Genomic DNA, 13,541 nt, shown 5'->3' with positions numbered 1-13,541 from the left:
TGGCAACCATTAATCTGTTCTCCATTTCTATGATTTTATTATATATCTAATGTTATGTAAATGGAAAAACACAGTTTATAACATTTAGAGATCTCTTTTGTTTCACTCAGCATAATCCTATGGACATACGCCTAGCTTGTTGCATTTAATCAATAATTTGTTCCTTTCTATTATATCCTATTGTGTTTTTGAGTGTCTCTCTTTGTTTAGTTTCTTAAATAATTTAGATATTATATTACATATACATTGGTCATCACAGTCTACTGATGGCATCATTTTACCAGTTTGAATGAAGTATAGAAACCTTACCTCCGTCATTTACAATATAATTACCCTCCCTCATTTGCAGTATAATTGTCTTAAATATTTCCTGTACATACATTTTGAATCACATCAGAGAGTAGTATACCTTTTGCTTCAACTATCAAACGTAATTTAAGAAACCTAAAAGAAAGAGTTGTGTTTATTCATGTTTTTGCTTACTAGGTTCTTTTTTCCTTCCTGATGTTTCAAGGTTCCCTTTTCTTTTCTATTCTTTCCTTTCCTTTCTAACAAATTTTATAGGCTCAATTTATTTCATATGTTTCTTTTTAAAAATCTGATAACAGTTTATTATCCAGAATATATCAGTAACTCTTACAACTCAACAATAAAAAGACAAATAACTCAGTTGTTTAAATGCATGGTGATCTGACTAGACATTTCTCCAGATGAGATATACACATGGCCAATGTGCAGATTAGAAGTTGTTCAACGTCATTAGTCACTAGGGAAAGGTAAATCAAAACCACAATGAGATACCATTTCATACTCACTAGCACAGCTAGAGTTTTTAAAAAACCAGACAACACCAAGTGTTGGCCAGAATGTGGAAAGACTGGAACATTGTTGGCTGAAATGTAAAATGGTACAGTTGCTTTAGAAAGCAATACAGCAGTTTCTCAAATACATATAGTTATCATATGGTCTTGCAATTTCCATACATAAGTATAAAACCAAGAGACTTAAAAACATATTTTTGCACCAAATGTGTAAACAAATGCTCAGGGCAGCATTATTTGTAATAGCCAAAAAAGTAAAAGAACCTAAAGGTCATCATCTGATGAATGGACAAAATGTGGTATATACATAGAATAGAATATTATTCAGCTGTAAAATGGGGCTAAGTATGTTATTTGCTACAACATGAATGAACTTTGAAAACATAATACCAAGTAAAGCATGTCAGATATAAAAGGTGACATATTGTATGATTTCATTTACATAAAATGCTCAGAATAGGCAAATCAGAAAGTTGACTAGTAGTTAAGAAGGACTAGGCAAAGGGAAGAATGGGGAATGACTGATAACGGGTACTCAGTTTTGAGGGGAATGATGAAGATATTCTATGATTACATAGTGGTGATAGTTGCACAATCTTGTGAGTATCTGTGATTCATCAGACTTACACAATACACAATGCTCACCATAACATATACCCTCCCCAGTGTCTATCACCCAGCCATGCCAGCTCCCCCAGCCCCTCCACTCCAGCAACGCTCAGATGTTTCCTGAAATCAAGAGTCTCTTGTGGTTTGTCTCCCTCTGTGGTTTCATTTTGTTTCATTTTTTTCCTCTCTTCCTGTATGATCCTCTGCCTTGTTTCTCAAATTCCATGTATCAGTGAGATCATATGATAATTGTCTTTCTCCTATTGACTTAGTTCTCTTGCATAATACCCTCCAGTTCCATCCACATAGTTGGAAATGGCAAGATTTCATTTTTTGATGACTGTGTAATATTCCGTCATATATATACACCACATCTTCTTTATCCATTCACCTATCGATGGGCATCTGGTCTCTTTCATGGTTTGGCTGTTGTGGACATTGCTGCTATAAACATTGGGGTGCAGGTGCCCCTTTGGATCACTACCTTTGTATCTTTGGGGTAAATACCCAGTAGTGCAATTGCTGGGTTGTAGCATAGCTCTATATTCAACTTTTTGAGGAATCTCTGACTGTTTTCCAGAGTGGCTGTACCAGCTTGCATTCCCATTATCATTTCTTTTCTGTTTAGAAAACTTTTAGAGTAGGTCTACTGATGATCAGTTCTTAGTTTCTCTTCATCTGAAAAAGGCTTGATTTCTACTTTACTTTTGAAAGATATTTTCATTAGATAAAGGATTTGGGGTTGACAGTTCTTTTCTTTCAGTTCTTTAAAAATGGTATGGCTTACTTCCTTCTGGCTGCCATGGTTTATTACTAATCATTTGGATTGTTTTTCCCTTATAGCTAAGGTGTTTCTTTTTTTGTTGCTTTTGGGACCTTTTCTTTACTTTGTTCAAAGTCTGGCTATCATGCATAATTGGTGTAGATTTCCTTGGCTTTATCCTGGATGGGAATATTTTCACCTTCTTCAATCTGCAGGCTTATGTATTTTGCCAAACAGTTGTCAGTCAGCTGTTATTTCTTCAGTAGTCCCACACTCTTTCTTCATACCTTCCAGGGACTCTAAAACATAAATGTTTGATCATTTGTTATAGTTCTACAGGTCCCTTAACTATGTTAATTTTTTTATAGTCTATTTTCTTTCTGTTGTTCAAATTAGGTAATTTCTATTATTTTATCTTACAGCTCACTGGGTTTTTTTGGTTTCCATTTTGATGTTGAGCTCATCCACTGAGTGTTTTTTTTTTTTTTCAGTTGTTGTATTTTTCAATGTAAAATTCCAAAGAAGACATTCAGATAGCTAGCAGACACATGAAAAGATGCTTAAAATCACTCATCATCAGGGAAATACAAATCAAAACCACAATGAGATATCATTTCACACCTGTCAAAATGGCTATAATGAACAACACAGGAAACCATAGGTGCTCGCAGGGGTGAAGAAAAATGGGAACCCCTTTACACTGTTTGTAAGAGTGCAAACTGGTGCAGCCATTCTGGAAAATATTATGGAGGTTCCTCAAAAAGTTAAACATACAATTACCCTATGACCCAGCAGTTGAACTACTAAGTATTTATGCGAAGGATACAAAAATACTGATTCAAAGGAGCACGTGCACAGCAATGTTTATAGTAGCGTTATAAACAATAGCCAAATTATGGAGGGAGCCTAAAAGTCCATCAACTGAAGAATGGATAAAGAAGATGTGAGATATGTATCTTTATATCTATATATCTATATTTATATCTATATCTATAGATATTTTAATAGTTTTTTTTAAAGATTTTTTTATTTGACAGAGAGAGAGACAACGAGAGGGGAAGCACAAGCAGGGGGAGTTGGAGAGGGAGAAGCATGCTTCCTACTGAGCAGGGAGCCCAATGTGGGGCTCAGTCCCAGGACCCTGGGATCATGACCTGAGCCGAAGGCATATTCTTAATGACTGAGCCACCCAGGAGCCCCATTTTTAAAATTTTTTTATTTCTTATCTTAACTTTTCAGCTTCTGAGACTCCAGAAGGTATATTTTTGCTTTTCATGCTTTAGGTTATTTAAACAAACAAACAAACAAACAAAACTTTAAAAAAAATCCTTCTGCTGGTAAAATCATTTTCATCATCATAAAAATCTGATTCATAACTTTAACAACACATCACAGGGTGCCCTTGGCTCTGGCCACAAGGAGGCTGTGCCAGGGTGGGGACTGGGAGAGGGAAAGAGGCCCTGGCCTCCCACATGTACCATTGCTTGAAGTTGGAGGAGAGGCCACTGTGGCACCCAGCTTCCTGCTGCCCCCCACCAGAGCTGCTGCCATCCCTGCCACCTGCCCTGCTGTATATAAATATATATGCACACACAATGGAATATTACTCAACCATCCATTTGGTTCTTATTTATATCTTCTATTCTTTGCTAGGACTCTCTCTTTGTTAGGACTTTCTATTTTGTTTTGAGTGTATTTGTGATTGCTCATTGAAACACTTTTTATTATGGCTGTTTTAAAATCTTTGTTAGGTAATTCTAGGATTGCTATCATCTTTATATTGGGATCTGTTGACTATACTTTTTAGTCTGTTTTAGATTTTCCTGGTTCTTGGTATAATAACTGATTGCCAGTTGAAACCTGTATATTTTGGTATGTTAAGAGATTCTAGATCTGGGGCGCCTGGGTGGCTCAGTGGGTTAAGCCGCTGCCTTCGGCTCAGGTTATGATCTCAGGGTCCTGGGATCGAGTCCCGCATCGGGCTCTCTTCTCAGCAGGGAGCCTGCTTCCTCCTCTCTCTCTCTGCCTGCCTCTCTGCCTACTCGTGATCTCTCTCTGTCAAATAAATAAATAAAATCTTAAAAAAAAAAAAAAAAGAGAGATTCTAGATCTGGGGCACCTGGGTGGCTGTTAGTTAAGCGTCTGCCTTGGGCTCAGGTCATGATCTCAGGGTCCTGGGATCGAGCCCCACATCAGGCTCTCTGCTCAGCAAGGAGCCTGCTTTCCTCTCTCTCTCTCTCTCTCTCTGTCTGCCTGCTGCTCTGCCTACTTAATAAATTTAAAAAAAAGAGAGATTCTAGATCTTATTTAAATTTTAAGTGGTTTTCTCTGACACCAAGGGAAGGCGGGGTGCCACCTCCTTAATATCAGTGAAGGTGAAGATAGCACACCATCTAGGTTATTTACTCTGGCTCCTTTGTTACTCAAGGGAGAATACTCCTTACTACTAGTGGGCAGGAATGGAAGTTCCAGCTCACCATAGATCTTCACGGATATTTTCCTGGATGGGAAGCCTCCTTACTGCTCTCTATCTGACCACCACTGACAACACACAGAGAAAGGGAGTGGCCTCATTTCTCCTGGAGAGTGGTGTAAATCCTTACTTCCATCTAGGTTCCTCTGATACCACTCTAGTAGGAAGAGAGAGGGGTATCCTGTTACTGTTGGGTGGGGATTGAAGTCCATGCTCCCCACATCGTCTCCACTGACACCCTGGGTATGTGTGCATGAGAGCCTGGCTCATTACTCTCCAGAGGGATGAATGTCCCAGTTCCCTACTTCTCTGGTAAGTAAGTGAATATTAGGATGCCTTATTCCAGCCTGGGGTATTCCAGCCTGGTGGAAGACTAGGGTCCTCACTTGTCCTTTGCTGGTGGGGTTGGAGGTAAGGGTGAGAGTGGGGTCAGTTTCTTCTGTGGTTCCTATTTTGTGTGATGTTTATTTTTTAAACATTTTTTTTTTTGTCTTAGACTGCTCCTTTCCTGGACTTTTGGCTAAACAGCAGGCTGCTGTTGTTGTTTATTGTCTGTTTTATTCATCATTTCTGGGTTGCTGACTTCTTCAGCTCCAAGTCTGGAATATATGAGGCAAAAAGAAAAAGTAGGAACCCACCACCATGTTGTTACTTGGGTCCCGAGGTTCCTAGCCCACCTGCCTTCTTCTTCACGTTTTAGTCTTCTTATATTTGCTTTATATATAATATTAAGGGTTTTGTATTGTAGTTAGTGAGAGGAATAGGGAAAAGTGCATCTACTCCACCTTCCTGGAAGGGAAATCCTTGTAAAAATTTGTTTTTAAGCATTAGATCTTCCGGATTCCAGATGTTCTGATTGCATAATTCGTGTGCTTGTTATTTGTGTGAAAGGTGCCCTTTCATGTTGGTTTAGCCCTTGAAAAATTAATAAATTTTCCTGAAATAAATGAGTTATTGCTTTTCAAGTAAAGCATTTATTTATTTATTTATTTTTAAAATTTTTAATTTTTAATTTTTTATCCCCAGGGGTACAGGTCTGTGAATCACCAGGTTTACACACTTCACAGCACTCACCAAAGCACATACCCTCCCCAATGTCCATAATCCCACCCCCTTCTCCAGTAGCATTTAAATAGATGGTAATTTAAAAAAAAACCACACGTTGTTTTTAAGTGGCATTTTACTTTCTATAAATCAGTGTTTCTCTCTCTCTCTCTTTTTTTTTTTTTTTTTTTTTGGAGGGGTTAGGGAAGGTGTCAAAAGACTTGTTTGAGAATCTGATTAAAACACTATACCTTCTGCCCCCAAATTTTGCTTGCCATTTATGCTATATATAAATATAGCATGAAGAGCATATATAGCATATAGAGCTTATAGAGCTTGGTAAATAATCTGTTTTCTACATTGGTAACATGAGCTGTGAAGTTGACAATCTAGGTCTTCCTTACTTTAATACCTATATTATATTTCTTATTCCTATCTTAAGCACTCAGTGTTTTCTGTCACTTATTTATTTATAGTTAGCTATATGTAGGAATCTCCTAAGATATAGGCCATATTGCTATCTTTGGATTGTCCATAACTTGGCATGAAAAACAACCATTATGTGAAAAAAAGGTGTTGATAAGATTTTTTGTCTGTTGAACAAAAGATTTGATGCTGGATGACTGTTGCTGAGGAAGGATTACTAAAGAGAGTTTTTCAGTTATTTATTTATTTATTTATTTAATTTTTTAAATTTTTTATAAACATATAATATATTTTTATCCCCAGGGGTACAGGTCTGTGAATCACCAGATTTACAGCACTCACCAAAGCACATATCCTCCCCAATGTCCATAACCCCACCCTCCTTCTCACAACCCCCCTCCCCACAGCAACCCTCAGTTTGTTTTGTGAGACTAAGAGTTTGTCTCTTATGGTTTGTCTCCCTCCCATTCCCATCTTGTTTCATTTATTCTTTTCCTACCTCCTTAAGCCCCCATGTTGCATCTCCACTTCCTCATATCAGGGAGATCATATGATAGTTGTCTTTCTCTGCTTGACTTATTTCGCTAAGCAGGATACACTCTAGTTCCATCCACGTCATCGCAAATGGCAAGATTTCATTTCTTTTGATGGCTGCATAGTATTACATTGTGATCACCTTGATCCCAAAACCGGACAAGGATCCCATCAAAAAAGAGAACTACAGACAAATATCCTTGATGAACACAGATGTGAAAATTCTCACCAAAATACTAGACAGTAGGATTCAATAGTACATTAAAAGGATTATTCACCATGACCAAGTGGGATTTATTCCAGGGCTGCAAGGTTGGTTCAACATCTGCAAATCAATCAATGTGATACAACACATCAATAAAAGAAAGAACAAGAACCATATGATACTCTCAATAGATGCTGAAAAAGCATTTGACAAAGTACAGCATCCCTTCCTGATCAAAACTCTTCAAAGTGTCAGGATAGAGGGCACATACTTCAATATCATCAAAGTCATCTATTAAAAACCCACCGCAAATATCATTCTCAATGGAGAAAAACTAAAGCTTTTCCACTAAGGTCAGGAACACGGCAGGGATGTCTATTATCACCACTGCTATTCAACATAATACTAGAAGTCCTAGCCTCAGCAATCAGACAACAAAAGGAAATTAAAGGCATCCAAATCGGCAAAGAAGAAGTCAAACTATCACTCTTCGCAGATGATATGATACTATATGTGGAAAACCCAAAAGACTCCACTCCAAAACTGCTAGAACTTGTACAGGAATTCAGTAAAGTGTCAGGATATAAAATCAATGCACAGAAATCAGTTGCATTTCTCTACACCAACAACAAGACAGAAGAAAGAGAAATCAAGGAGTCAATCCCATTTACAATTGCACCCCAAACCATAAGATACCTAGGAATAAACCTAACCAAAGAGGCACAGAATCTATACTCAGAAAACTATGAAGTACTCATGAAAGAATTTGAGGAAGACACAAAGAAATGGAAAAATGTTCCATGCTCCTGGATTGGAAGAATAAATATTGTGAAAATGCCAATGCTACCTAAAGCAATCTACACATTTAATGCAATTCCTATCAAAGTATCATCCATCTTTTTCAAAGAAATGGAACAAATAATTTTAAAATTTATATGGAACCAGAAAAGACCTCGAATAGCCAAAGGAATATTGAAAAAGAAAGCCAAAGTTGGTGGCATCACAATTCCGGACTTCAAGCTCTATTACAAAGCTGTCATCATCAAGACAGCATGGTACTGGCACAGAAACAGACACATAGATCATGGAACAGAATAGAAAGCCCAGAAATAGACCCTCAACTCTATGGTCAACTAATTTTCGACAAAGCAGGAAAGAATGTCCAATGGAAAAAAGACAGCCTCTTCAATAAATGGTGTTGGGAAAATTGGACAGCCATATGCAGAAAAATGAAATTGGACCATTTCCTTACACCACACATGGAAATAGACTCAAAATGGATGAAGGACCTCAATGTGAGAAAGGAATCCATCAAAATCCTTGAGGAGAACACAGGCAGCAACCTCTTCGACTTCAGTTATTTATTGCTGTGTAACATGTCCCCACAAAACTTAGTAGTTTAAAACCACTGGGATTTAAACTAAATCAAACCAATTTAAACTAAATCAAACCACTGTGATGGTTTGACTGGGATCACATGATTGCATTTTTATGATGATTTGATTGAGGCTGCAGGCCCAAGATACTTCTGGCAGTTGATGTTAGCAATCAGCTGGGGCACCTTGGTCCTCCTTCATACGGCCTTATCCTCCATTTGGTGAGATTATACTTCTTTAATGTATGGTAGTCTCAGTGTTCCAAGAGAGAAAAATATGAAAACTGTAAGGCCTCTGAAGGCCTTGTCCTTGAAGTCACATGGTATTACTTCTACTGCATTCTGCTGGCCAAAGCAAGTCATAGGGCCAGCCCAGATTTAAGCAGAAGGGAAATAGATTCCATCTCTTGATAGGAAGAGGGGCAGAGTTACACTACAAAAGGGCATATGAGATGAGGGGTATTGTGGCCATTCCTACAGACAATCTACCACAGGGGACAAGGAAGTATAATGCTTATGAAGTAGAGGAGGTGATCTGTGCAGAAGGTTAGTGAGTAGTAGGGTGAGCTACTGACATGAGGCCATGTGTCTTGGAACAAACTCAAGCTATGAACATCAGCCAAAGAAAAGAGTGTAAAGCATTTGGCAGGCAGACTTTCTGTGATGACTAGCTCTGGGACTACTCGTTTTGACTTGGCCAGTGGACAGAACTTGGCTTTTTTCCCTAGAGTTTTCTCCCTTTTATAAGCAAAGGCTGAAGTCAACAGGCTATAGTTCAATTTGGATACATAATCAGCCTGGGACAAAGTTTTTTTTCCCCCAGGATAAGCACTTCATGGACTTAAAAATTTCAAATATGAAATGAAGCTGTCTGCAAAACACCTATTATGCAAACATTTTGGCTGCTAAAATGGTGTTGTAAGCAATCAAAAAATGAAGACTGTGAGGTTATTCAAAATTGTTGGTGCTTATAACCCAATGGATTAGTAGCATTAATTTAGTAAACTAGCTTTAATGAGGATATGTGGATATTTCTTGATAAGGCTGATGTCTTATCATCCAGTACTGCACCAGTTGGAAATCTCAGGTGGGATGTTCATGTCAGGCATTCACTTCTGGAACATGAGCTGGGAGTAGACATGTGACTGTGCCTATGAGATCAAGTGTGTGCTGAATCAGCAATAGCCAGGAGAGATTAATCACATGCCTGCATACCAACACTCACTGTTTATCCAGTCCTGTCTTATAGAATGCCAACTTTTCAAGTTTCACCATTTGGGATCTCTGAGCTCTAAATATACAACCTTACTCTAACATAGTAGTAAGGAACAACCTAAAGTGACTAAAACATGGCAGTGATTACTAAGAGAGATCTTCAAAAGCTACCTTATTGTTCTATATGTATTTCATTCCTCTAACTGAAATATTCCAGGAGTGTTGGCAATAGAGAATGCACTCTCATGGAAGATAATCAAAGGTAGTATGTGAGGCTGATCTTACACATGTATAGAATAGCAAAGTGATCTGAGGGATTTTAAGAAAAGAATAAACACAGAAGAATATCGTTTCCAGATAATTTCTCATCTGAAATTTTACCACAAGAGCAATTCTTTCTCTCTCTGCTTCTCTTCTTTCTAACAGTTTCCTGTAGACTTTCTCTATTAAAGGGCAAATATTCCTGGTATGTTGCTATATAGGGCTTCATGAGATAGTGGACATCATACAAATCTTGACTTCTGGCTCTGTCCTTACTAATGGAAAAGTTACTAAACTTCTATTGGACGCATTGGGTTTTGTGGGGATTCAGCTTCATTATACGTATGTTTATACATACATATATACATACACATACATACATAGGTGTGTGTGTGTATATAATAGAACTTTGTGTATATATACATATATGTGTATGTGTGTGTGTGTGTGTGTGTGTATTTGTCTATCCATCCTGTACCCTCATCTCTCCATCCTGAAAAATAATGGATATTCAATAAACATTAATTTCCTGTTTTTCTTAAAATAGCAAACTAGCAAACTACCTAGGTAATTTTTTTTTTCCACTGTTCTTTCTTGACATTATGACAGAGCTTTGTAACTTGGGGTCTATGGGAAAAAGGGGGGTTCTGTGAACTTGAATGAGGAACAGTTATGTCTTTATTTTCATTTATCTTTAACTGAAATTTCATATTTCCTTCAATTAAAAATAGAAACTACAAACCACAACAATATTAGCAAAACTAATACGAGAATTTGTCACCAATAGGAGTAACAAATATTTTCATGTCACATTATAAAATTTACAGAAAGTTTGAAACATGATTTATATTTGTGATTACTTTGAATTGATAGTTATTAGACTGCTACTAGATCTTGTTATTGAATGCATAAATAAAGATGCACACATATTACTATTTCACAAATTTATTTAGTTATTTGGTACGTGCATTCCATTATAATTGGTTTTATTTTTAATTTTATGCATTTTATTTTTGGATTTAGAAACATTCTAAGATGAGATCCATGTTCAGTAAAAGAAAGAGTTAAAATATGCTACTTGTTCAGTAGTGATGTTTGTGGTACCAACTTCTTTTCTATGGTTTAGCCATGTGATCACTTACACTTAGATTTTTTAATCATTAGGCTGTAGACATGACTGTTTTTTAGAAATTTAGCATTTTTTTCTTTTAAGATTTTATTTATTTATTTGTCAGAGAGAGAGCAAGAGCGAGCACAGGCAGAGTGGAAGGCAGAGTCAGAGGGAGAGGGAGAAGCAGGTTCCCTGCGGAGCAAGGAGCCTGATTAGAAATTTAGCATTTTATTCAAAAAAGTTCTCCACAATGATTAAGTTTAGTATTGAATAGCTAAAATATTTGTGTATGGATGAGATTAAACTATAGCATACTTATACAATAGAATACAAGCTAGTATTAAAAGGAATGAAGAATAGTTATATATACCACTGTGGAATAATTTTCAGGGTATACTGTTAATTTAAAAAAGAAAAAGAAGACAAATATTTATAGTATTCCACCTTTTATCTAAGAAAGAGATATATGAATAAATGTAAAATAAAAAATATATGCTAGCTACCTTACTTTTCTAAAAATGGCCTAAGTGAACTGAAATATCCTGGATTATGTCCTGGAACAGAAAGAGGATGTTAATGAAAAAACTAGTGAAATATGAGTAAAAGTCTGTAATTTAGTTGCTAGTGTTGTGCCAGTTATTAATTTCTCATTTTTGATAGATTTACGATGATTATTTGAGACGTCAACATTGGGGAAAGCTTGATGAAGGGGATATAGACCTCTCTCTGCTATCTTTGCAACTTTTTTGAAAACTGAAAATTATTTGAAAATAAAGCTTAAGAAAAGAAGAAAAATGGAAGGGTAAACCAGAAATTAATGAAAATATTTAGTGCGAAGGAAGGAAGAGGATAGAGACAGTAGGGATAGAAACTAGAAACTTCCAAATATACATGGTTTTGTAGATTGAACTCAGCCTAACCACTGAAATGTTGTTTTATGAAATTATGAGAGAATTAAAGAAAAAAGTCCCTAAAATCACAAGTAAAATGAAACCTAACGTACCTACTTCTGCATTGCTGGCTTAGTCACAGTAAGAGGAATTGATATCAAGTAATTTTAGAACAGAATAATTTGACTACACACTGCTAGTGGAATATATACTATGGCTGAAACAAACTGCAAAAAAAAACCATAAACTGCCTTTGGTAATAATATTATAATAATAATATTAATATTGTCATTTTTTTCAAGATTTATTTATTTGAGAGCACAAGAGAAGTGGGGAGAGGAGCAGAGGGAAAGAGAGGAAACAGACTGACTGTTGAGCATGGAGCCAGCTGGAACCTGGGGCTAGATTCCAGGTCATGACCTTAGCCTAAGGCAGCTGCTTAACCAACTGAGCCATCCAGGCACCCAAGTACTGTTATTTTGAACCAACATTTATATATGTGTGGTATGTGTATATAATATATAGTAAGATAACAGTAATAAATAATGTTAACATCATTACTAAATGAGTATTTTTAGTATAAGATAAAGAGATAAAAACATAAAATCAAAGAAGTAAAAAAACTCTGTAGTTATATATTTGAGTTGGAAATACTGGTATAATTTATGATGACTTTCTCATAAAAATTATTGGTGATACCCTGATTTCCTAATTTATTGGTAACTAAAAACAGCAAAATATATGGTGGTAAAAAGGAAAGTTTGCTCTTTATAGCTACTGTCAGGGGCACCTGGGTGGCTCAGTTGGTTAAGCATCTGCCTTTGGCTCAGGTCATGATCTCAGGGTCCTGGGATTGAGCCCCATGTTGGGCTCCCTGCTCAGTGGGGAGCCTGCTTCTCCCTCTTCCTCTGCTGTTCTCTCTGCTCATTCTCTCTCTCTCAAATAAATAAGTAGTGCTCGCTTCGGCAGCACATATACTAAAATTGGAACGATACAGAGAAGATTAGCATGGCCCCTGCGCAAGGATGACACGCAAATTCGTGAAGCGTTCAAATAAATAAGTAAAATCTTAAAAAAAAATACATATAGCTACTGTCAAATGAGGGGGAAAGATATTTGAGGTAATAAGTACAGGAGGAAATCATACTTCATACTTCATCATTGAGGATGTTTTGATAAAATGAATGATATTTGTAACCATCATTTGAATCAAGAAAAGCTCCATTTGTGACCATGTCCTCTCTTGGAGGGCAGTCAAATGTTTCACTATATTAGAAAATAAATAAAACATGTTTTAGCATTTAAACATAAATTTAAGGTATATCAAAATTCATGTGGCTTTCTTTCTCCCAGATTATACTGAAAAATGAGGAGTGATTATATTGCAAACACGTCCAAATGTGAGCTAATATCTCCTATTGATTTTCACCAGGTGATTACTTAAAGCATCTTGGTAGGAATAACAAGTGTCTGGTCTGAGTCTATATTTATGAAAGGAATTGGCTGATAAGTAGTTACGTGAATCTATGTGCCTCTCAGAATATAAGTGCTGCTGAATAGGTCATTGCAAGATGATCAGGGCTGTCTAAATGTATAGTTAATCTCCAAATGTATTTGGAGTATCGACTCCTTTCCCCATAGTACTTTGCACATGAGACATCACTGTGCTGACTCACTTAAAATTCTTTCAATCCAATTCCCTCTCCTTATTTATCTCTTCATGTCTTAAAAATTACTAGCAATATAATTTGCTTTACATTTTAAACTTATGATTTATTGAGTCACTAAGTTCAGCTATCAATGGCATGAACTTG

The 13,541-nt window shown here is 36.6% G+C and overlaps 1 non-coding gene across 1 annotated transcript; it reads left to right on the top strand.

Annotated features, from left to right (window-relative positions):
* Window positions 1-12,680: 12,680 nt before the first annotated feature.
* On the top strand, window positions 12,681-12,787 carry LOC132028936 (U6 spliceosomal RNA). The gene has a single exon (XR_009407590.1). It is a non-coding gene; the product is annotated as a U6 spliceosomal RNA (small nuclear RNA).
* The last annotated feature ends 754 nt before the right edge of the window (window positions 12,788-13,541 follow it).

This window comes from Mustela nigripes, chromosome 12, assembly GCF_022355385.1.
Source record: "Mustela nigripes isolate SB6536 chromosome 12, MUSNIG.SB6536, whole genome shotgun sequence".
NCBI classification, from domain to species: Eukaryota; Metazoa; Chordata; class Mammalia; order Carnivora; family Mustelidae; genus Mustela; species Mustela nigripes.
Note: the sequence above shows the minus strand (reverse complement) of the source record. Positions and strands in the feature narration are given on the sequence as shown.